The following is a 25,075-nucleotide window of genomic DNA, read 5'->3' as shown; positions in this document are numbered from 1 at the left end:
AGGCAAGCCAAGCCTTTCTGCCAACAATCCTATTTCTGTTTGCTTTCTCCACCTCAGATCCGTCGAGTGTTAAACTTACAAGGGACTGAGTTCAACTGGTCAGTGATGAAAGTGGTACCTGGGCACAGAATTGGCCCAAGAATAAAGCCAATTCTAGTCTAGTTTTGTTTAGAAACCAGATATTTGTCCTCCCAGACCAGAGCTCATGTTGCCCACATGCTCTTTTTTTTTTCTGGCGATGTCTAGTTAATCTCAGAGGGCTGAGGAGATGGGTGCTAAAGGTGTTGATGTTGTGGAAGAACAGAAGGAATCAATATTTTGGAACTGAGAGGAATAAATCTATAGTTCCGCTTGGTTTCTTAATACAAAGTATGATCTGCGCAGATTCTAAAACTAGAGGTTCTAGTAGAGCTATAAATAAAAATAAGAAGAGATTCTTTTTTTCTTCCATTCTGGAAATATGTTTCTAATCTTCTTGTACATTGAGAATCCAAAATCTAGAGAAACTATACATGAAGAGTAAGATTTAGGGTTGAGTGGACAAGCCAAATATTTTTTTAAAGGAAATGAAAAAGAACATATTATAGAAGTGGTGAGACAGAGAAGCTTAGACTATGTGCCTTGGCACTGTTCTTCGTTGAGAAATGGATGTCCCATATATGACAGAGCTTTGGCAAGTATTAAAACATTGTCTTACTTCCTAAGCTAATTATAAATAATAAGCAATGGAATAATTCATGCCGTACAGTCTGCACTGTAACTCATTGGAATGATAGGTTCATGGTTATAAAAGTAGGAAAGGAGGCTATATATAATGCAGGGACACATATATTTTTATAAAAATTTCCATCACTTATAACAGAAAGCAGAGCTCGCTCTTTTTCATCCTATCACTGGAATAGTTTTACTAAAAACTGAAGTGGCATTTAACAACATCTTAGTGATTTGTAATACAGATTTGTAAGGTGAGGTGTGACGTTTGATTCAGGAAGTTCTTGTCTTCATTTAAAAACATTTGATAGTCCATATGTTATTCAGATTTCTTCGTTTTTACCTAATGTCCTTTTTCTGTTCCAGGATTCCATCCAGAATGTCATATTACACTTAGTCGTCATATCTCCTCTGGATCCTCTTCTTGACTTTATTATTGCTTAGCATAAAATCTTTCTCTGTTGCTTAAATTATTTTCAAATGTTCTTAACTGGAATAAGAAGGATAAACATAGATTAAAAAGTGTGAAGATCAGGCTGACAACGAAATTACTTATATTTTATATTTGTGTTACATCTGCCTCACTAATTCTGTGCCTTGGCTTTCACTTCCTGGTATTTTTAATATGAATTGAATTTACAAATTGATTTCCATTTAGGGATGCATTACCATCTTGAACCATAAGAAATCACATGTGAGGAGGCTATCTGTGTGCGCCAGAAAGTCCTAAATGAGAGCCTCTCTGTGTCATGGAGATGCAACTTAACAATGTTCAAGCCTTTTTATTGGATCTGCCAATTACATTTTAGCCTCAGGGCTCATTTAAAAGCATCACAGGAAAACGTGTAGCTCTTGCCAACATAGCTAACGAGACAGAATTAATACAAGGCATATTAACAGCATTTTAAAGAACATCATAATTGTAACACAATGTTCAAAGCAAAGATATGCTAAGGGAACTATAGAATTAAGTGGGGTAATACTTTAATAGAGTTGATTACTTTGGGGACATCTAGGACCTATCTAGTATTGCTTGTAATGCATAAGTATTCATTGTATACCATATATGAATAATTTTCCAAGGCTCTGGTGAAGTGAACACAAAGATGAAGTAGATGTGATCTCTGTAAAGGAGCTTAAAATGTAATGGGGGCATTACACATGTGTGTGCAAATAATGGACAAGGCAGTGTGAAAGGCTGTGCTGAGTGTGAAAGTAGCTGCTCCCAGTGTGCTAAATTAGGTGCTCTAAATGAGAAAACCACTCATAACTCTACCCAGTCTAGCCCTGCCGTCAGAAGACCAAAGCAGGATGGAACAAAAATCAAAAAGTGACCTACCTGCAAGTGAAGGACATTTTAAAGTCACAGCAAATTGCCTGTGAGGAATGATTCTTGCTTCTTTCATACATATCAGACCGATACGGCTCTTTTAAATATCCTTGATAACTACAGAGCCTATTAGCTTCACAATGCAAATAAATGGTAAAGAAAGTAACCAGTTGGTGGCTGTGTAAGAGAGCCCTGGGTTTCCTGGTTTGAAATATCCCTCATTTGTAGTAATAGTTGGCCTTGTAATAGGATTACATAGCTGGTGAGTGGCTCTCAGTCCTCAGTATCGAATGTCTACTTAAATGTCCCTACTATTGCAGTTTACAAAGAAAGGACAAACTCTGAAGAGTAAACTATAGTGGCAGCCTCTTTGCAATGACAGTGACATTTAAGATTTTCCTATCTTTGAACTCTGTGTTAATGTTTGGGTACATCTCCTGAAAACAACAGATGTTGGTGAACTCCAGGCTGCATGGAACTCTGTAAAAAACACTGTATTCTACAGCCTAGTGGAGACAGTAAATGTAATCGAATTCCATCAGAGGAGCATGCCCTCGCTGGGAAAACATTGATGCTAACCCCATCTATTACTTCTTTGCAGCTCCTTGAGTCTCTCTCTATAGGAAGATCAAATGGAGTGGGGATGAAAGTTGGAGCATATTTTCATACACTCTGGACTAATTTTCCTTATATGGATGTGGCTAAACTTATTGCAGCTTTATTTAAAATATTTTTTTGTAAATACAAAATAATAAAATTGAAGGCATCATCCCACTGTGGGTTTGTATTTTCATGAGGAAAAGATAACAACCAATGGACATTTATTTTATTCTAAAGTTCTCACAAAATATAAATTCTACAGAAAAAATGCGGGGCAGTCAAAGTGCTCAAATATAAATGTAAGAGGACCTATAGTTCATTCAGAAGAACCTTGAGCTTAATATGAAATTAAATGTGTCGAGATAGGGTTTACTATGAGATATCTGCATCTCTATTCTCTCTTTTTTAAAGATTTTATTTAATTATTTGACAGAGATCACAAGTAGGCAGAGAGAGAGAGAGAGAGGAGAAAGCAGGCTCCCTGCCAAGCAGAGAGTCCGATGCGGGGCTCAATCCCAGGACTCTGGGATCATGACCTGAGCTGAAGGCAGAGGCTTTAACCCACTGAGCCACCCAGGCGCCATGTATACTATATTCTTGCTACAGTTCACTAAATATTCCTACAGGACACTCTAACACTATTTTATGAAGCTTGTGTTTCCATTTAAAAACTCTTAACCATAACTACTAGTGATAGAGATAAGTAGTGATGACAGACATGACTGATACAAAACAGATGAAGGAGAACAGAAAAACAGGAAAAACTGTACAAGAAAATTACAAAAATCAGTGGGAGAAAGCAATACCTTTCAGTTAGGAGAGTTAACATGCTCAATACCATGATTCCGATACTCGTCTACAGCACCAACGGCTGTGACACAAATGCTACTCATTTTAGTGCTTAAAACTAAACTCTTGCAAGTCATAAATACTCATTAAAACTTTGTGGACAGAAATAACATGCTACTTCCTAAACATTTGCAACAGATCCTTCTGAGTAGTGCTCTAGGATAAGCTCATACAATCAGTAAGAACACCATAACCCAACAAGATAAAGTGGGGAAATGGCATGAATAGACCCCTGTAATATTTGTAATTTTTAACTTACTCATTCTATTGGCAAATATTTAATTGAATAAGAAAGATTTGACAGCTTTGTTGCTCGGCACTGTGGATGTGGAGGTGACCAGAAAGGCTTTCTTATTCTCTCTCTTTTTTTTTTCATTTTATTTTATTTATTTTCAGTGTTCCACATTCATTGTTTATGCACCACACCCAGTGCTCCATGCAATACGTGTCCTCCAAGAACACCCAGTCCTTCGTTAACGACAGGAGTACAGACATACAAATTAAAATACAAACACATTAACCAACCACTGAGAAAAAGCAGGGAAGGATCTCAGGAGGGGGTTCATAAAAAGAATTGTTAAGTAATGAAGTGGTCAGTAATAGGAAAGTGTGTGAATGAGAATATTTCAGGTAAAAGAAGCAAAATAATGAAACACGTTTGTTTTAACGAACGTGGAAGTCCTCTGACTAAACTAAAAGTGGTTAATTGCAGTAGATTTTTTAAAATATTTTTGAGAGAGAGAGAGAAAGACAGAGAGTGCGAGTGGGGGCAAGACCAGAGGAGGAGGGAGAGGTTCTGCACAGAGTGAGGAACCCTGCACAGGGCTCATCCCGGGACCCTGAGATCATGACCTGAGCCGAAAACCAAGAGTGGGATGCTTAATCACTTATGGAACTGAGCCACCCAAGGACCTCTGCCTTAGATTTTTGACTCCCTTCGTCTTCCCCTGTGCCTCTGGATAGCTATAGATAAGAGGAGAAACCTTGCCATGAAGAGAAAACATACCATACATTTAAATCTTCATTTCCATTTGTTTAAAAAAAAAATCATATAGATATTTGAAAGGCTGAATTTTAGAAAAATGACATTTGACAGTTCAGAAATCAGAATAGAAGCCATCTGGGCCATAAATGTGCCATAAACTTCAACAGTAAAATTACTTCACTCTGACAGTGAATAATAAAATTGCACATGTTTAGCGATGATTTTACAAGACAGAATTTGAATCCTGGATATTTTTGGGAAAAAAAAGTCTATGTTTACTTATACAATTAAAGAAATTATTTAATATAACTTATGTTTTTTTTTTATTGTTGTTAGAGACAGCATAAAAAATGATATAGGGTGTTGGAGTATGTATGGATACTCCTTCCTAAGAAGTAATTTCATAATTGAAAAGGTGGTGTACAGAGGATATATAGATGATTTCACAAATATGTACATAGTTATATTTTAATACATTAAATATCATTTCTCTGTGGATACTTTGCTGGCTCACATATCTTTATGGTTCCTTGAAGCTATGATTAATTACTTCTACCTCCTCCTTAGCTTTCAAATATAATTATCTTAAATAGCACTTATTTCTGGTTGTTGTATACTGTGTTGGAGGATAATGGAAATGCAAGTAGGCTGAAATTTTTGTATTAGATTTTAGAAGACAAAAGGAGCTTTTAAAATGTGATTTTGTTATATTTTGAGGTCAGAACTTAGACTTCTCCCACCCAGACATGTACTTCTTCAGTTTAGTAATGAAAGCAATAAAAAAATACTCTAGTTTTCATTTTACTTGCACTTCTCTTCTACTTCAACTTTTGAAAAAACAATTACTTAAGCTAATTTAGAATTATATGCTGCAAATCTTGTGATCTATTTTCTCCCATATTATGGGAGTTTTTTTTTTCACAACTATTTCTTTTAACAGCTCATGCTAAACCATGTTCTCGTGCTTTAAGTAATTGTGTACTGGCTACCCAGTAAAGAAATCTTCCACCAACTTTTTTCTTAATGATATAAAGTGATAAAAATATGTCATTTTCATTTTTGAAATTGTATCTTGCTAATTAATATAAGGAGCTCATTTCCTAATTACATTAAAATCTCCTGTTCTCTAAAGATTACACAATTCTAGATCAATTGAAACTCAACATGTTCAACTTTATTCACAATTTTTAATGACAATCTCATATATTCCTAGTATAGATAATCTGCACAGAATTAGAGCCCAAGATCCAGATCCCTGCTCCATACCTTCCATTCTGAGTTTCACTGTTTATCTGAAAACACTTCCCTGAACATATACCTTTAAATTTCTATCATGCTAGGCATGTGGGGTGGAGGACCACCGTGCCCTAGGCATGTGGGGTGGGTCCTGTGGAATGGGTGTCTTTATGATAATCACCTACAGATAAAGAATAACCAGGCCGCACAAAGGAAGTAAGCCATTGAAGGTGTTATCAATAGAGATGTTGAAGGGATTGAAGTTCTGGCTATCTTTCTATAAAAGACAAACACCAAAGGCCCTCACTGGCAACTCTGTTCGGACCCCTCTCACTCTTGAGAGCTTTTTCTGTATCTTCACTTAATAAACTATTGCTTTACTCAGACACCCACAAAAATAATAAAAAATAATAAATTTCTATCATGCTGACTGATGTTTGATATTATTTTTCAGTTATAGATAGTATCTATGATTTCCCTGTGTGGAAGATGGGCATGTAGTTCATTTATATTACCCCCCCCCCAAATATATCTATTTTTTTTTCATTTCCTTGATGAGCTGTATATCATAATTTTGTTGAGAGCATAATTCTGTTACCTCATTAAGACTATGTAAGTATTATTCATAGCTGAACCAATAAGTATGTGATGATTTCATTTCTTTTATTCTCCTTTGGTATCCTAGGAGTAATAATTATCTCTTTTTTTAATTTGCTCACTTCTTCATTCTCTCTATTATTAATTCATCACCAAACTCTCTGCCATAAGGCATATAACCTCTTCATGTGTGCTAACAAATTTGGAAATTAATAAAATTCATCTTTTTTTTTTTTTTTCTTAAAGCTATTTCTCCTGACACCCTCTGCCCTCTTGATTTGGTCTCGTGTAGATGATCTTTGAGTTTGTTGCACAAATGTCATCATGGAGTTTTCTTCATCTCTGTCATGGGTCACAGCCCTTGTGTCCTGCAGCCAGTGCCTTCCACTTCATTCAGTTTCTTTCTTGTTTTGATAGATTGATTATGATTTCTGACAAAGGATTCGGGGAAAATAACTTTTTGAGAAACTGCGTGTCTAAGAAAATACTCATTATATGCTTGTGAATAAATGACAGCATTGTTATTTATATAATTCTAGTTTGGGAATCGCTTGCTTTCAGAATCATGAAAGCATTGTTTCATCGACTTCTAATTTCTAATGTCGCGGCGAGAGAAATCTAGTGCCATTCTACTTTATAACTTCTGTGGGAATTGATTCTTTTCCTTCTGGAAGATCTTAATGTCATTTAATTGACCTCAATATTCTAAATATTCATTTGTTAATTGATAAGTTAAATATGTAGCAATATTAGAATTGTTATTCTCCAGTCTCCTGAATCATAGTATATCAATAGGAGTACATGCTTCACGTACAGTTTATTTTTACTTCGGTCTTACTCATTCGGTTCATTTCCAAATTAGATCAACAACTTTTTGCCACCAACCCTCATTCTCTTAAGTGAGGTCTCGTGTTTCATATACTTGTAATACAGTTAGATAGTTTTCTTGTATTTCTTGCATTCTGTGTTACATTCTAGAATTCTCTAACATCCTGAATATGTTCTTTGCAATTTGCATATGGTAGGATTCATTTTTTTGTGTGTGCTGCAAACTTGTGTGGGTTTTGATAAGTGAGTAGTGTCATGTATCCATCATTATGCTATCGCACAAAGTACTGTACTTTGTTTATACACTCATCGATTGAAGGGCATCTTGGACACTCTCAATTTCTGGACATTATTTAAAAAATGTGGCTTTACAAACATCTACATGCATATTTTTGTGTGGAAATAAGTATTTAAATCATTTGGGTAAATACCTAGCAGCATACAGTAAAACTATGTTTAGGTCTGTAAGAATCTACAGTCTTCCAAAGTAACTGTTCCATTTTGCCTTCCGACCACAATGAATATGAGTTCCAACATGTTGTGCCATATCCTCACCAGCAATTAATATTGTCAAATTTTTGGATTTTAGGAGTACCTGGATGGCTTAGTCAGTTGAGCATCATGTTCCCAGGGCCCTGGGATCAAATCCTGCGTTGGGCTCCCTGTTTAGGGAGAAGTCTGCTTCTCCCTCTGCCTGCTGCTCCCCCTGCTTCTGCTCCTCTCTCTTTCTCTCTCTCTCTCTCTCCAATAAATAAATAAATAAAATCTTCAAAAAAAATTGTGTTTTAGTCATTCTGTTATGTATGCATTGATGTAAAACATCATTTTAATTTGAAATTCCCTAATGACAACTGGTGTTGAATATATTTTCATACATTTATTTGTCTTCTGTGTATGTCCTTTCTGGGAGACATAGGTGAGCTGAAAGGAAGCAGAAGGAGAGCACAAAGATAGTGTCCACAATCTGTCCCCAGAGACTATTTCAGCAGGCCCCTAGATGTGTGTTAAATTAGATGTCTGCTTCTCAGGCCAGTGCTATAAGAAGATGAAGTGAGCCTCTTTTGCACAAAGTCTGGGTGCTTTTCAGTCATCTGACTCTGCACTAGGCTCTGGGTCCGATGAGTCCCTGTGCAGGAACCTTTTAATTGTTTCTGAGTTTGCTATAGCTTGTGATCTCAATGGATGCAAGCCCTATTGGCTTTCAAACCTTTTACATATTTTGAAGGCTCATCTCTCAGGTCCAGGTCTTAAAAGTTGGAGTGCCTTATATGAAGTTCAAGCCCTTTGCTTCTCAGAGAAAACCTCAGGGTTTTGAGTTCCATCCATTTGTGGGTAGCTTGGGCTTAAGGGTAGACTCTGGGGTGAGCCTCTTCTACCTACTTCAGTGTGGAATCGTGTAGGTGTCGCTCAGTTAGCTTTTGTTTCTCATAGGCAGTGTTTCCATAGGTAGCTGTAGATTCAGTGTGCTCCTGAGGGGAGATGAGTTCAGGATCTGCTTACATCATCATTTTGAACTGCAAGCTGACTTGGAAATGCTTTACAGGAAATTCTTATTGGAGAAATGCACTAGACCCTTCATGGCCTTCAATTTCTTTTCATTAATTAATTAAATTAAAATAGCTAAATTTTTAAAAGATTCCACATTTTTCCTAATCTAACTTACATTTCCATTAATTTACTTTTGTTCTATATATATATATATATATCTTTACTTATTTATTTTTTGCCAGTCCATACAAAACTAGATACGTGGCAGTAGTTTTTCCTTTTCTTTTTCTCAGCTTCAGTAGGTAAGTAGGGGAAAGTACTTGACAAACTGTTGCAGAACACTTGCCTCTCCTTTAAAGCTGCTCTGGGGCAGCTGCTTCGCATACACTTGACAATGGCATTAGTGGCTCTACCTAAAGGCTAGAAAAATCCTGTCGCTTTTCTGACTCGAATAAGCCATCCCTACCTTTCTGTCCCGACTCCTTCCCGTCTGTGCTAATGTTACCTCCTCCCACATCCTGGTAACCTTCTTTCATCTGCTTTAAATCCAGCTTTGCTCAACAACTTTATGTGAACAAGCATGATATTTTCGACTTGTATATCACACAGTTATCCCCACATTCTCAAGCTGCTTATGAGTAATCGCCTAAAAGTTATTTAAGAGAGACAGGACTACCGGCTATAATAAGGTCACTATAGAGGATCAATTTTCCACGGTCCACAGTTTATGAAATGCAACTTTGATTCTTAAAAATGTTCCATTTATCTAAATCATATTTATTGCTCTTTAGATAGATAGTGAAAGATTATTTTTAAAGGAAACAAAAGTTTAATAATAAAGGCAGTTTCTATCAGCAGAGTTTGTGTATTTAACAAGATTTTAAATGGAGGGTGTTAAGTAAATAAAAATATATACTCGATAGTCACTTCTGTTATTTTCAATTTAACCTTCAAGTGACTAGTTCAATACATGTCCTTCTAAGTCTTTTCACTTTCAGATCCTCCTAGTGGGATAAAAATATTAATTTTCTTTGTCGATATTAAAATTTTCTAGAATAAATTCCCTGAGCCAGCCACTGGGGGTCGGTTTATTATGATATACAAGCAAAGAAGGAGCCTGGCACGATGGAAATTAAATAAGAATTAGGACACCTTCATTTATTATTTAATTTCAACCTCATTTTGCAAGATGAATTAAGGCAAAGCATTTTATTTCCTCACAGTTCCAATATTCTATCTGTAAAATGGGAGGGCTATTAGTGTTTTCTAGATGATGTTTTTATAAATCCGCTTTATTAACAAAGAATGAAAAATATAGGTGAAATGCAGTGTATTTAGAGAAATTATTCTAATGCCAGCCTACTCCCAAATTATGTTAGGCTCTTTTAGAAACTGATTTTACCCTTGCAGATTAATAGATTTGCATTGGGTAGGAAGTCACATAATGCAGCAATTTGTTGGGTACTGTTAAAGTCAATTTTGTTCTGTAGCATAGAGTATAATTAGTCTGTTAGTATAGTTAAAACATCTTATTAAAAGGGACTCATATCTTTGAGGAACTGCAGCCACTACCCAGGAGTTATTGTCAAAGGTGACAATATTACAAAAGCAAAACCCACAAACAACAAGGGAAATACATATAACCAAATTAGTTCAGAAAGGTGCCATATGTCAGATCTATTAATTCCTTATCCAGAAAACTAACCTGGAATAATTTAACCAGTTGATAGCCTAATATGTGACAAAACTCTGAATCTGGAAGCAGGATAATTTTTAACATCTGACTGTAAAATATTTTCACGCTGTTTTATTTCTCTGCAGAACACACACATAGAAAATTCTAGTAAAAAAATACACACACATACTATATATCTATTTATTTCATATATATATATATGACTAAATTATGTTTGCCCAAAATTTATACATTGAATTTCTAATCCCGATGTGACTCTTTGGAAATAGGGCTTTTAGGGAGGTAATTAAAGTCAAATGTGGTTTATAGAGTGGAACCTTAATCCAATAGAACTTTCTCCTCAGAGGAGAAAGAAACACCAGGACAGTGGATATATAGAGGAGAGGCTATGCCAGGACGTACCAAGAAAGTGTCATTCTGAAAGCCAGGAAGAGAGTTCTCACCAGGAAACAATCCAGCCAGCTTCATTGGAGTTTCAGTTTCTAGAATTGTGAGAAAATAAATTTCTGTTGTTTAAGCCACGCAGCCCTAGACTAATACTATGTATGCGTGTATAGTACACTTGGTCAAGTACCATGATCTCATAAGCAGCCTGAACAAACAGATTCCTATTACAACGCTGCTCTGGTGGTACTGACCAGAAGAGTATGGAGAGAGGGAGAAGATTCTGTCTCTTTCCTCATCTTCCAGTCTAATGTCCCCTATTGACCAATTTATCTAATGTCTCATATTGGCTGGATTTAAAAGGAAGCCAGCTGGCAAAGGAGAAATACAGTTTACAAAGTCTCAGGACAGACTCACAAAGCACAATATGAAGGAGTGGCTATGGAGCTAGGAAACAATAACTTAATAATCACATTTTATAATGATAAGTTAATTGAAAAATAATCTAAAATGGTAGCACAAGGGCTATAAATTAAGTATTCTAGAATGAATTTATAGATTGTAAAATTTTCACATTGAAATGATTTATTAGGGTTATTATGCTTAGTAAGAAGATATTAATATATAATCTTTCTCTGGAGATCTTTAAAAGCAGAAAATAACTTAAATCTGTTGGATGGTTTGCTACTCTTCTATCTTCAGATAGGGAAACATTTTTCAAATCTGTGATTCTAATACCCTTAACCTATACACTTCCTAACTGAAAGGAAGTCCTCTTTATTTTACTTTTTTTTTTTTTTTAAGATTTTATTTATTTATTTGAGAGAGAGAGAGAGAGAGTGTGTGAGCAGGGAGAGGGGCAGAGGGAATCTCAAGCACACTCCATGCTGAATGTGCAACCCAGTGCAGGGCTCAACCTACGACCCTGAGATCATGACCTGAGCGGAAATCATGAGTGGGTCTTTTAACCGACTGAGGCACCCAGGCACCCCGGAAGTCCTCTTTATTGATAGAGTTGTCCTTTAATTCACTGAATACATATTCCATTATAAGCACGGGGATATGATACAAATACATATTACATATAAGACTTAACCTTGAAATAAATAAACCTTAACTTCAAGATGTTTAGTCTATTGGATAAAACCATCTATCTTCCTAAGTAAATAAAATATGAGGTACTATATTTTGTGTGTACCAGTTAGATTCTCTATACCTGAGGAAGTTGTTTATGGAGGGGGGGGAGATAAACTTGGGTGAAATCCCTGAAGAGTCCTGGCTTTACTGGTCTTAGTTCAAACCTGTAGGTAGTGAGATCCATCCCCACCTCTCGGGCTCCATGATCAGCAGATTCTGCTTGGGATTCTATCTCTGCTCCCTGCTCCTCCCCCCTCCCCCACTCCCTCTCTTTCTCTCAAGTAAATAAACAAATCTTTTTAAAAAAAATAAAATCAGACCCACTTGAGGTAAAGAGGGGAAATAGTGATTTCAAAGAAGAAAGTTGGAGTTTTTATTGCCAGGGAAAAAGGCTAATAAATATGTGTCAACAAGAGGACAGATATCTAGTATATGATGTAATTGTCATAACAAAAGACAAATCTGTGGGCATTCAAAGGTGGAAGAAGGTAGTTTGGAGCACAAGGAGATGGTATTTGAGTTTCTCCAAGAGGAACTTGGAATATAGTGACATGGGAAAGTACATTCTCAGAAAACAAGAGAGTGGGGAATGATAAAAAAAAAATAAAGTGAGGTATGCATGGAAAACATTATAGTGTGGTCAGGGAATTTGAAGGGAAAATAGCAAGAACTAAGAAAAATAGCTTGGCATCAGATTATGGAGCACTTTGGCAGTCTAAATAATTTAATGTTATTTCAGTGGGCAGTGTGCAACTTTTTTTTTTTAGCAGAGAAATGATGTAATCATACTAATTGCAGGAGAAAAATCTGATAACAACAATGCTCAGAATAAATATAATTGGAATAAAAGCAAGAGAATACAACTTAGAAAGCTGTTACCATAGTCATAACATGAAATAATGAGACTGGGACTGATAAAGTAAATTTGGAATGACAGAAGAGGATGAATTCTTGAGACATTGGAGATAATAGAAGCCGCAGGATTGGATTTCAATGGCAAGGGGAAGAAGGTGATTCAGTGCTTGTGTAAGTGAATAGTATCTATTAAATGCCTTTAACAGAACAATGGAACATAGAGTGAATACAGTATTTCACAGAAAGACAATGCATTTTATTAATTTATTTTGAAATTAATGTTTTAAGTTTTATAGGGGCAGAATAAGTAACGAAAGTGTAATAATCTATATGATTTATGTAGTAGATTCTTGTTACTGTTAAAATGAATTGCCATAAATTTAGTAGCTTTACTTAACACAAATGTGTTATCTCACAGTCCTGGAGACTGGAAATCCAAAATGGGTTTCCCTAGAATAAAATCACGGTGTTGACAGGACTGTTGTCTTCTGAAAACTCTAGCGGAGAATCTGTTTCCTTGCCTTTCCCAACTTCTAGAGTCTACTGGTATGCCGTAGCTCATGGACACTTCCTGTTTTCAAAAATGGCAGTAAAATCTTCAAATCTCTCTCTGACTCTCACAGTGACTCTTTTGCCTACCTTGTTCATTTGCTTATAAGGACCTTTGATTACACTGGTCCAACAGGATAATTTGGGATAAGCTTCCCATCTCAACATCCTTAATGTAATTATCTGCCAAGTCCCTTTTGCCATGTAAATGAACACATTCATAAATTCTAGGGATTAGGATATAGATAAAAGAGGTCCTAGTCCAACCCTGGAGCCACACTAGAAACCAGGTCCCCCTAGCTGTGGGTACCTGAGTGACCCAAGGGCAATATAACCTGGACACCTGCAGTAACCCTACCTCATAACAGCTGCATGGTTCACTTCATAGGCACCTGCCCTGATTACAATCAGATCTGAGTCAGTTTTATATCCTGAAATCCCTGCTCACCTTCCCAGGTAGATGAGCCCGTTTCCCCTATTGTCCCATGTGTAGATAGAAGGCTCTAGCATGCCTTTACACATAGCTCTGAACGAGGTGGCAAATAAATAAATAAATAAATAAATAAATAAAATAAAAACAAAAAGCCAAGCATACATTGTCTGTTTATTTGCTTATCTGTTTGGAGATAAGCAGTTTAATTTCTGACAGAATTTTCATATAGCGGTGGTGCCTGGCTCAGGGCTGGGCAAGGAGTGGCCAAATGTGCCATGCTACCTCGGTCTCTGAAAATGGGAGCAAAAATAAAAGAGTTTAAGGCTGAGGTCATTACTATGTCCCAGATGCAACAACCTAGAAAATCATGTTAGTCAAGGAAATAAAAATCCCTCTAACATCTAGGAAACTGCACTCTTAAAAAAAAAAATAAGTAAAAAAATAAAAATTAAAAACAGATGCCCAAGCCACAGCTCTCAGGATGATGAACCCCTGTTCACTTTGAGATGTGGCTGCTCAAGGCAGAATCCTCGATCAACCCTGAATCCAGTCATCACTTGAGGTCATGAGACAGGATGACATCTAGCCCGGTTTCATGATCCTTGTTCAATGGAGGACCGAGAGATGTCTCAGGAGAGTGGCAAGGGGACACCTTCTAGGCTGAAGTCACTCAGTGATGAGGAGAAGGGCAGAGGCAGAACCAAAAAAACCTACCTGGGTTCCCTGAAGTGGGGGAGGGAGGGCATTATTCTGCCAACAATGTATAATATGATTAAAAACACAGGGGCAAAAACCACATCGGCCCAACATTTCACAATCTTGGTCAATACTGTGTCCTTTTCCTGGTGGTTTAGAACAATATCAAAATTGGGTTGGCAATATCTAAAATAAATGCTGCATTGAGCTGTTAGATTCTCTTTCAGTTTACTCAAAATACTACAACACTCGGAAAACATATACTTGATTTTTTTTTTTACACTTGAGGACACTGTAGATCAGAAAAAACAAGAATATCCTATTTGAAGAGACTCATAAATAAAAGTGGTGTTTATTTTTCTAGCTGTTGCCTCTAGGTTTGGACATGTGACTTGTATTAACCGGTGGTCATTAGCTAACATGACACAAGTTGAGGTTTGCAAAAGGCCTTTAGGTTGAGACTTGCCCTTCTATCTTTCTTTCCATCAACATGTGAATAAGCTGGGCTGCATCCTGCAGGGAGAGACACCGGGAAAGAGGCATCAGCCATCCTTGCCACACCAGCTAAGGGCCTAGGCCTGTGAATGAGGTCCTCATGGACCATCCAGTCTCCACAAAGTGTCCAGGGCATAGGAACAACCAAGTCTCATACATATGAAAATAGTAAATGCTATTGTTTTAGGCCCCTAAATTTTGGGGTGGTTTGCTGTGCTGCATAAAATAATGGATACAGAAATTATTGTGGTGTGTTCATCTAGTGATTGAAGGCAGCTGCCTGAGACAGAAGGCAAAGACCCTCTAGAATGTCACTGCATTTCTTATCAAATAACATGGATGGACACATGATGTTTAATCCTTATTGTGATAATAAAATAATGACTCGGTATGGTATCCTTTCTGAAAAATCATATCGAGTAAACAAATTTTGCTAATTAAAAGCTACAAGCCTCTTAAGCACTTTATCTAGCCTGTTCAGCCTTTTCAATCCAGGATATTTTTGAGAACCTCGTATGGCCATCTGTCACATTCTGCCTACCACATTACGCTGCAGCCTTCTTGAGGAGTACAACTTCTCATGTCAGGCAGGAGAGCTGAGGTTCAGAGTTTTTGAACACTTGACAGATGGACAATCTAACATCATGGTCCTATTTCCCCCATTTTTGTGTGATTTTTTAAAAATGTCTAGTTCATCCCAGGGTGATAATTAGAGAAAAGAGGGGAAAAAAAAGATGTCATCTTTATCTCCTAAAACTCAAGTCAAAAGAAAAGTCTGTCCCAGACAGAAAGGACATGGAAACTTTTTTTGGGTATTTCTCTTCCCATCTGAATAACACAATTGCTGCTACTACTTATTGATGTTTATTGTTAAAAGGGAGGTAATTTTAGAGATATTTAACTATTACATTTTTTAATTTACTATACGTCTTGTCTTGTAGCTCCTTCCCCATTTAATCAGAGACATTCCCAATTTAGAAGGAGGGTAGAGTCATTTTAGAACAATGGGCTTGCTTGGGCAGTGGCTACTTACAGACATGGCAAAAATAACTGGAACAGGGTGCCTGGGTGGTTCAGTGGGTAAAGCCTCTGCCTTCGGCTCAGGTCATGATTCCGGGGTCCTGCGATTGAGCCCCGCATCGGGCTCTCTGCTCAGCAGGGAGCCTGCTTCCTCCTCTCTCTCTGCCTGCCTCTCTGCCTAATTGGGATCTCTCTCCGTCAAATAAATAAATAAAATCTTTTAAAAAAATAACTGGAACAAAAGTCTGAACATTCTATACATCTTTATTGCGTGTTTTTCCTTCTACCTTATGTATCTCAACTCTAAATTTTAGTATAGAGGTATATATTATCTCTTCATTTGTAAAAGAATAGGGCCTGGGTCACTCATAGAGTCAGATGTAAGTGGGGAAAATGTTGGTATTTTACCAAGATTCATAATCTCACATGTATGGCAGCCAACTTAATTCTGAAGAGAGTGTTTCGGATTCTCGTTGGGAAAGCACAATGCTATAGTATTAATAGTACAAGGGAGAATGACATAAATTATTTTCCATGGTATTGAAACACCTAAATAAAATAGAATTCATGCTGCTTTTTACAAAATGAAAGAAGAGCATACCAAACTTAGAATTTCTAAGTGGCCACTCAAAGTGAGCTCCCACTTTATTTCTTTAATGTATGAGGTGGAAAGAAAGCAATATAACTAGAATTTCATAAATAAAAACTTCTGAAATATAAAAATTCAATAACTTTTTCCATTTAAATAATGACACTTGAAATCAATCTCTTTTAAACTTATAAATAAATTAAATGTCCTTTCCAAAGTGATTCTTCATAAATTAGAATTTTTTAAAAGTTGTCCTTATGGGAATAATCTCAGTGCTGTCAGTTTCTAGTTTGGGGAAAGTAATTGTTGAGCACTGTTCCCAGGACAGTGGATAGTATCATGTTTTTTAATAACTGTTTTTATGAGCATTTTCAATTTTACCTTTTTTTATTAAAATATTTTGCCTCCAGCTCTTCCTGCTTCTCCAACCGTGTACATGCTTATTTTATATAAAACTATCATAAATGTGGTTGATTGTGGTCATAACTTTGTAATAATACCATTGTACTGACTTATTTTTATGAGACTTTCATCCACAACTCTCATAAAACCAAAATCACTTATATATCCTGTTAATTCATCATATGTCATTTCAGTGAGGCTGTGCTGGTATTGTCTCTTTTCTAAATAATGTATTTGACTCCTTTAATAATTAGAGTATATTCTTTTTACTTGCTTTATTTTACTTTATATTCTTTAAAGAATATCCCTAGAAGTTAGGATACCTTAGTGTATTATATAGTGTGTGTTTGTATTTCATATTAATTCTTGAATGCATATATGTATATTTACATTTACATACCTGTGTACAAATATTCACTTGCAAAAATATTTTAAGCAGCTCTAACAAATCATATCATAGGATGGCAGACGTGTAGCCAAGTAAAATACAAAGAATATACTATAAATGGGTGCCTTGGTGACAAATAATATTATCTAACACTATAGCAGCCTCTTAGCTCAAATCTTTTCTTTCAGTCTCTACCTTTGCAATTTATTCTTTGTATTTCTTCTAGAGAAAGATCTCTAGTTTGCAGATAGGACTATTTTACTTCCCTACTCAAATCACTTCGGTGGAGGTTTTACTTTCTGTTGACTTCTAGAAATCTTAAAAGTTCTTAGGGAGACATTCTCCAACAAAATCGCTCTGGTCGGTTTCTCTTCTCTCATCACCTACCATTCCTCGCACCAACACTATACTCCAGGCATATACAACTGCTGATTATTACCCCCATTCACTCTGATGTGCAGCTCCACAGTTGTTTTGTTTTTTTTTTTTTCTTTTTAAAACACTTACTTTGTCATTCTGCAAAATTCAGATTAAGCAGTTCTTAATCTTGGAAGCCATTTCTGATGTCGCATATAAGGCTAATCACTTTTTTTTTTTTCCTTTGCCACCACTCTGTTAGTTATTCAATTAAGAAAATGTTAAGAGGAAGGATGCCTGGGTGGCTCAGTGACTTAAGCCTCTGCCTTTACCTCAGGTCATGATCTCAGGATCTTGGGATCAAGCCCTGCTTCTGGCTCCTTACACAGCGGGGAGCCTGCTTCCCCCACTCTCTCTGCCTGCCTCTCTGCCTATTGTGATCTCTCTCTCTCTGTGTCAAATAAATAAATGAAATTTTTTAAAAAAAGAAAATGTTAAGAGGAGTATTAGGGGATAAACTTTAAATTAAATTATTTCCCTCTCTTAATGGATCATGAGTACCATGACAGTGGGGATTTATTTATTCTTTTTAAATTTAAAGTACCTAATAGAGTCATTGGAAAATAGAAAGCCCTTCCTAGATATTGATTAAAATAATTAAAGTTATAATTACAAAGTTACATATGCTTTTATACAAACATATTATACACATACACATATAATACAAATATATTCTTAACGTGTTAAGCTGGAGGAATTTATTACAAAACTAACTTTATTTTCCCTGATCTTAAAGTAGAGGAGTATTGAGTCTCTTTGCCTAGAAGGAAGCATGTTAATTTTTCATTAGAAATAACTTTTCCCTGTTTATTCTTCTCTAAGAGGACTAGCACATAGTCTTCAGTTTTCCTGCAAAATGACACAGATATAAATTAGAGCATCTAAGTTGTTTCACATGTTATTCTTTTATAATAGAGGGCCTTATATTTTATATATAAAAGCTAATTTAGTCAACTTTGGATTGTAGCTTTCGATGAGTGATATATTGAGCCAAGCAGAGGAAAGATAGGAATAGATTTTTAAATTTTATATCTTGAAAAAGAACCCTTTATTTCCATGACTTATTTTAATGATTCCAATTAAGATCATTCTTCCATTTTTTCTTATCAAATTAATCAGTTTTTAGTTAAATCTCAGTAACATTTGAATCTTGATGAAAACGAATTCCACTCATCATTCTTATGATAATGCTCAGTACTTGCCACTTTCTCCCCAGAAATCTCATGAGTTTAAAAAAAAATTTTAAATGGCTCACAAATAAAGATTAAAATAAAAGAAAATAAGCAACAAAATATTCTGCCTTATTTTTGGAAAGGAATTTTTTTCTTTTGCCAGTGTAAAAGTAAAGTTCTTTTTCATCTGTGTTTTTTCTCCAAATATTCGTTATTCTAAATACACAGAGAAGAAGAAACTGTCCATTGTTTTTCACAAGAAACATCAAAATTTTTTCTCTTTTGGCTTTAAATAATTTTATATCAGCAACCAAAATATGTAATTTTTGTTCCTTAATCTGATACAAAAGAAAGGGATGATTTTTAATTTTATAATATTATATTTCATTTAATAGGAACAGTGGAAATAAAGCCTGGGGTTTTTAAAAAGATTTTATTTATTTATTTGACAGACAGAGATAAGAAGGCAAAGAGGCAGGCAGAGAGAGGGGGAAGCAGGCTCCCTGCTTAGCAGAGAGCCCGTTGTGGGCCTCGATCCCAGGACCCTGGGATCATGACCTGAGGTGAAGGCAGAGGCTTAACCCACTGAGCCTTTAGGCGCCCCAATAAAGCCTGTTTTAATCACAACTTCAGTAGCATAGTTGACTCAAGTGAATATTCAAGAACAGTTAAAAAGCATATTTCTAAAATTAAAAAAAAAACAAAACACAAGAGAAAATTGCAACCACAGATATTTGAGTTGCTTTTCACTTGTAAGTACTTTGAAAAAAAGTACTATGAAAGAAAGGAAATAAGGCAATGGCTGTTCTGTTCTGCCTCAGAAAAATGCAAGAGACTCAAAAGATGAAAAAAACCATGAGAGACTCTTAATCTCAGGAAACAAACTGAGGGCTTCTGGAGGGGTGGGGGTGGTGTCGGGGGAGGACAGGGGGGCTGGGTGATGGACATTGGGGAAGGTATGTGCTATGGTGAGTGCTGTGAGTTGTGTAAGACTGATGATTCACCGACCTATACCTCTGAAACAAATAATACATTATATGTTAAATTAAAAAAATTAAAAAAGAGAAAAATCCCGGAAAACAGTTGGTTTGTTTAATAGATATGTTCTGTTCCGGTGCTAATTTTAAGTTACTAGGTATATAAATCCTAATGGAATTTTGTTTACTTCACATGCTGCTTACAGTCCCTCCCCCCAACTTATTTTGCAATAAGTTGGTCTATTACAAGGCAAGAAATTCAGTAGAACATTAATTACCAGTATACTGTTTAAAATAGAATGATCACTGAGATGACTCAAACTTGACATGACCCAAACCTAATTTATTGGGATGCACAGGCCTGGTACCTTCCTCCAAAAAGTGTTATTTCCCATCTCTGAGTGATGCCAGCTTTTGGACAGCCCCCTAAGCCAGGATGAACCAGAAACCTAAAAATTAGGTATAGAGTCTTTGTATTTCACCTCTGATATTAAATAAACCTCCTAACTAGTCTGATTGCAGTCTCCACCTCTCTTCCCATTTCTGCTGTCATGAAACAGAGCACATACCAACGTGTAGATTGGAACTGATGAAAGACTGAACAACGCTGAAGGATGAGGTGGTACCTCCTCTGGAACAAAGACGGGACTTACTTAAATGAGATGGATTCCCCAACTTTAGCTGTCCACTGCTGTAACTCAGTCCACCGCACACCTGGACATGCTTGTAGCTGTTCTGTAACTCTGCCATGGGATTTGAGGGGCAAGGAGAAGTGACACAAACATGCTGATGGCTGATGCTGTGATCTGATGAATGAAGTCCTTTGTATGAGGAGTGGTGTCTTCTACCAAGATCTATGAGTTGGTAACGTGTTGGCTTATGATGTGGTAAATACATCAAAATTAACCTTAGTTCTGACATCATTCTTTTTATGTTAAACATTCACTTATACAGTAATCCCATTCCTAGGTATTTACCCAAGGGAAATGAGCACAAATGTCCCCATAAAGATCCTACATAACCCTGGGTTATGGATTTATTCATAATCACCCCCAACTAGAAACAAGACGAATGTGTATTAACTTTGAATGGACAAAAAAGAAAAAGAGTAATATAGCCATATACTACTACTGAGCAATGAAAATGTATAAACTTCTTGGTCTAGAGGTCACTCCTATTCAGTTCAGGCCTCATGTAGACATTGGCTGACCCTTAGCTTATAAAATATTTTTGGTATTCTTTAAATTATTTAACAAATACTGTTGGAGACCCTAGGCCTCCAGTTTGACTCACAGAGAAGACTGTGAATACTGTGTTTACCCTTTACAAGTAGAACAATATTTATCAATCATCTCGAGCATATTTTCCAATTGGAACTCGGATGACTAAAGTACTCTCATTCTTCTGTAATATTTGTTCTTATGGGGCTAAAGAACCCTCCTAATTCCCTCAAGAGCTTAGGTATTCTCTTCACAGGGAGGACTGTGTCTACGCCATGGGTTAGTACTTGAGAATATCTGTATTCCTCAGAATGACTATTTTGTTGTGGATTTGCCTTCTGCTTCATAAGATTGTGTGTGTGTGTGTGTGTGTGTGCGTGTGTGTGTGATGTGTGTATCTAGTCATCCCCTTCCTTGTCCATAGTTACGAATCTCATCTGGGTTATAGACCTTGACAGTAATATTGTGTATTAATATTTATTCATAACACTTAATATTTTTATAATGTTAAAAAGAAGCACTTTTCTTAAGGATTTATTGTTTAATATATAAAGGACAGATAAAAATCTCGAAGAAGAGAGAATGTACTTCTTTCTTCCAATGAAACATCAGGGGACTTTTTCCAGTATCTTTCCATTTTCTCTCTTCCCTGTAAGTCTCTCAATGTCTTCCATTTTCCATCTTCTCTTTCCTGCTACAATCCACTTTATAGCATTTTATGCTATAAAATTTATTCATATTTGTGTACTGGAAACAAAGATTTAATCAGTTAATGATTAATAAACCCTAAATGCTATTTTTAATGATAAAAACATTTATTATAATGCATTTAAAAAATTACTCTTATCAGGGGTTATAACTGTCAGTTTACTTTCATAATTATTTCCAGTCCCATTATCTCATCCCACCTCAAAGTTTACTATTATCAAATGCAGTTCATCACAGGGGGTTTTAAAATGCTTTGGAATAGTGTTTTCAAGAATACAGAACAAAACTAGCTTCAAGCTCTGTTTTGCAATTAAAAGAGTAGTTCCTAGGAGTAGCCACTGGGAGGTAGCACGTGTATTGTGTTTTCCTTCCATTTTTGTGTAAAATTGTAAAGAGCTCATAGTACCTAAAATTAATGGTAGTATTTTTATGATTTGCATTAAATTTGTGTTAAAATATATAATTAATAATTATGGTCAAACTGGTGAACAGCAGAAACTGAACAATATAAACAACCAAATGTCATCCATGCTGTGTTAGGAGGTCAGTGTTTTTCCTTGAGGAAAAAATACGTAATGCTGAATACTTGAATATTTTACCACCTCTGTCACTTTATGAAAAACTAAGTAACAGGAAGTCTTATGTTCAATTTGAGAATAGTTCAGAAAAAAAATAGTTATGGTTACATGTCTGAGTTAGAAAACAGCATCCAAAGTAGGAAGCTCATTTGCATACCAACACGTATCTCAGTGGAAATGTATCTCTGCTCTACATAGATTTTTTTTTAATATCCATTAAATTGTTACTGTTAATAGGATGTATTACTGGAAATTTGGACTTTGCCACAGTAAGTCAATTTTCTGTTCATAACATGCTGTTTTGAGCTTTATTAATGTGAAAGTTAACCTCAAAGCACTAGAAAGCTAATGCCTTTAAAAGTGTCAAATATTTTTAATGTTTGCAAATTTTAAATATGCCAAATAGAAAACTTTTTTGCTCAAAGAATTTAGGTTTAAGTTTTGACCAATATCGAATTCTGATTCACTTCTTTCTTTGTACTTAGCTCTAATTCAGGGATAGTGGGTATAATGGAGAACATTTTGTTGTGAAATCATAACCCATAAACTATATCAGAAAATCCGAAAATTCATCAAGCACCAGTAATTTACTGTTTGCCACATGCAGACTTTAATTGAAATAGTCTTAAAGTAAACCCTTATTAATTTAATTATTGAGAATTTTTGTATTTTTACCAAGACAAAGCACCTTCCAAGGGGGAGAAAAAAGGAAATAAATAAGAAAAGAATTTCATGTTATTTGCATGATTAGCAGAGGAAATATCTTATACCAGCCATGATTAGGAAACATTAGAATGCTTAAAATGACATTTGAAGATTCTTTCCTTGATATTGACTTGGCATTTTAGAAAATCTAAAGAGCAATATTTATTAATGATAAGTTTATAACTTTAAATGCAATAGCTATTACATTTCTATTGTGAATATTTATTTCACACTTGTTATTATCCAAATATGTAAAGTCTATGGCTATTATAATGAATCCGTCTTTTAGAAAAGAACTCTGGGATGCTGTTTTTTTTTACTATATAATTTATAGTTATTTTAGAGCTTGCTAGACAGAATAACAAAGAGTATTATCATTTTGTATTTTAATCTGATGATTTCTCCTCTCGTTACACAAATCTGCCTACAAAATTACCAGAGCATGTCCTCTTAGCTTTCCAGGTCGTCCTGGGACATGAATTCAAATAATTAAAGCTCAAACATATGATGACCAGAAATAGAGTAGACGCTCTCTTAACCAGTCAGTCACCTTACTTACTAGTTCAATTAGTCTCTCCCTTCCCCCTTGGAAACAAAATGGACTGATGTTTCAGACACACTGAACTCTCTCAGGGCAAAGAGTTTGCCCACCAGCATACTTGCAGACTTTTACTCTAATTCATATGCATATTTAGTCATCCGAGTTTCCTTTAGAGAATCCTTCAGATAGGTTAAGCAGAAAAGTTACTTACCTAAATGGGAGATAGCCCAGAAAATCTAGAATCACTCCATTCCCCCCAGCATGGGAGGAGCCAGAACAATGGAATAGGAGTGGCGTTCTGGGCATGACCCCCATTCTCTTCTCACACCTGACCCCATCTCATCCAGGAGGGGCCTCATGAATATCTGGGTGGATACCCCAGTCCCCACTTTAAGTCTCTTGTGGCCTAGTGATGTGGCACAGTTAGCCTTCAAGAGGACTGACCCGGCAAGAAACTTGAAAAGGATCAACAAAAAGCCCCTTTGGCCAGGAAATGTTGAGGTTTTGAGTCGCCAAGATATATTCTAGAAGCAGATGCTATAGGTAGGTGCTTCCTTTTCAACATAGGGACTCCTTGCTTCCTAGGGAGGGGCAAGGCCCGAGCAATCCAGTAACATTTATTAGGGTCTAAAAATGGCATTGCTTGGAGGCAATGTGGTCAGGCACGCTGGGGCTATTGATGGTCCACATCAATACTGATGGCACCCTCATTTCAGAACCTTCTGTCACTGACAGAAACTCTGTCACTACCATTCCCTTTAGAAGATCGATCCTTCTAGCTGTAGTTTCTCCATAGAAAGAGAATCTAAGTAACCTCTTTCCTGATGTGTCCAAATCTAAACTGCAAGGGAGCTTGACCAAGAAAATTTCCAGCTTCTGCTTCAGGGAAACCTAACTCAGAATATAGAAAATTCTCCGAATCCAGGAAGAATGTTCAATATTTCTGCATGGCCCCAAAGGCAGACTCAACATCACTAGCCTTAGGGTGTAACTGAGTTTTTTCTAAAGCAGTTTCGGTTGATCACACTTATACAATGATACAATTTAAACAGATACTATGTAAACCCACGGAAAGTAAATAAAAAAGAAAATTATTTCCTTGAAAACTTTGTTGAATAGGTTAGAAGAACTTGATGAAGGTGAATTGCTTTTAAAATACTATTAAGTTAGGTGTGGGTGGAAAAATCATTAAACTCTAAAAAAGACTCCACAGTTAGATTGCTTCTCAGTGATTTTAGGTTACATCTTCATTTAACTTAAAAAAAAAAAAAAACAAAGTTTGAAATCAACTATAGATAGTCCATTATGGGTGTGGAGAATGAGGGAAAGACAATAGGTTACTTCAGTCAGCAGAGAGATTTTTAAAATAAAGATTCTGACCTTAAATGGAAAGGTTATTAGCACAGCATTTGTATGCTGGTTTGAAAATTGGAAGAGAAAAAATAACAGCATTGAGTCCTAGAGGAGAAGTATCCATTTATCAACCTGA

Source organism: Mustela nigripes, chromosome 12 (assembly GCF_022355385.1).
Source record: "Mustela nigripes isolate SB6536 chromosome 12, MUSNIG.SB6536, whole genome shotgun sequence".
Taxonomy (NCBI): Eukaryota; Metazoa; Chordata; class Mammalia; order Carnivora; family Mustelidae; genus Mustela; species Mustela nigripes.
This window is presented reverse-complemented; position numbering follows the sequence as displayed.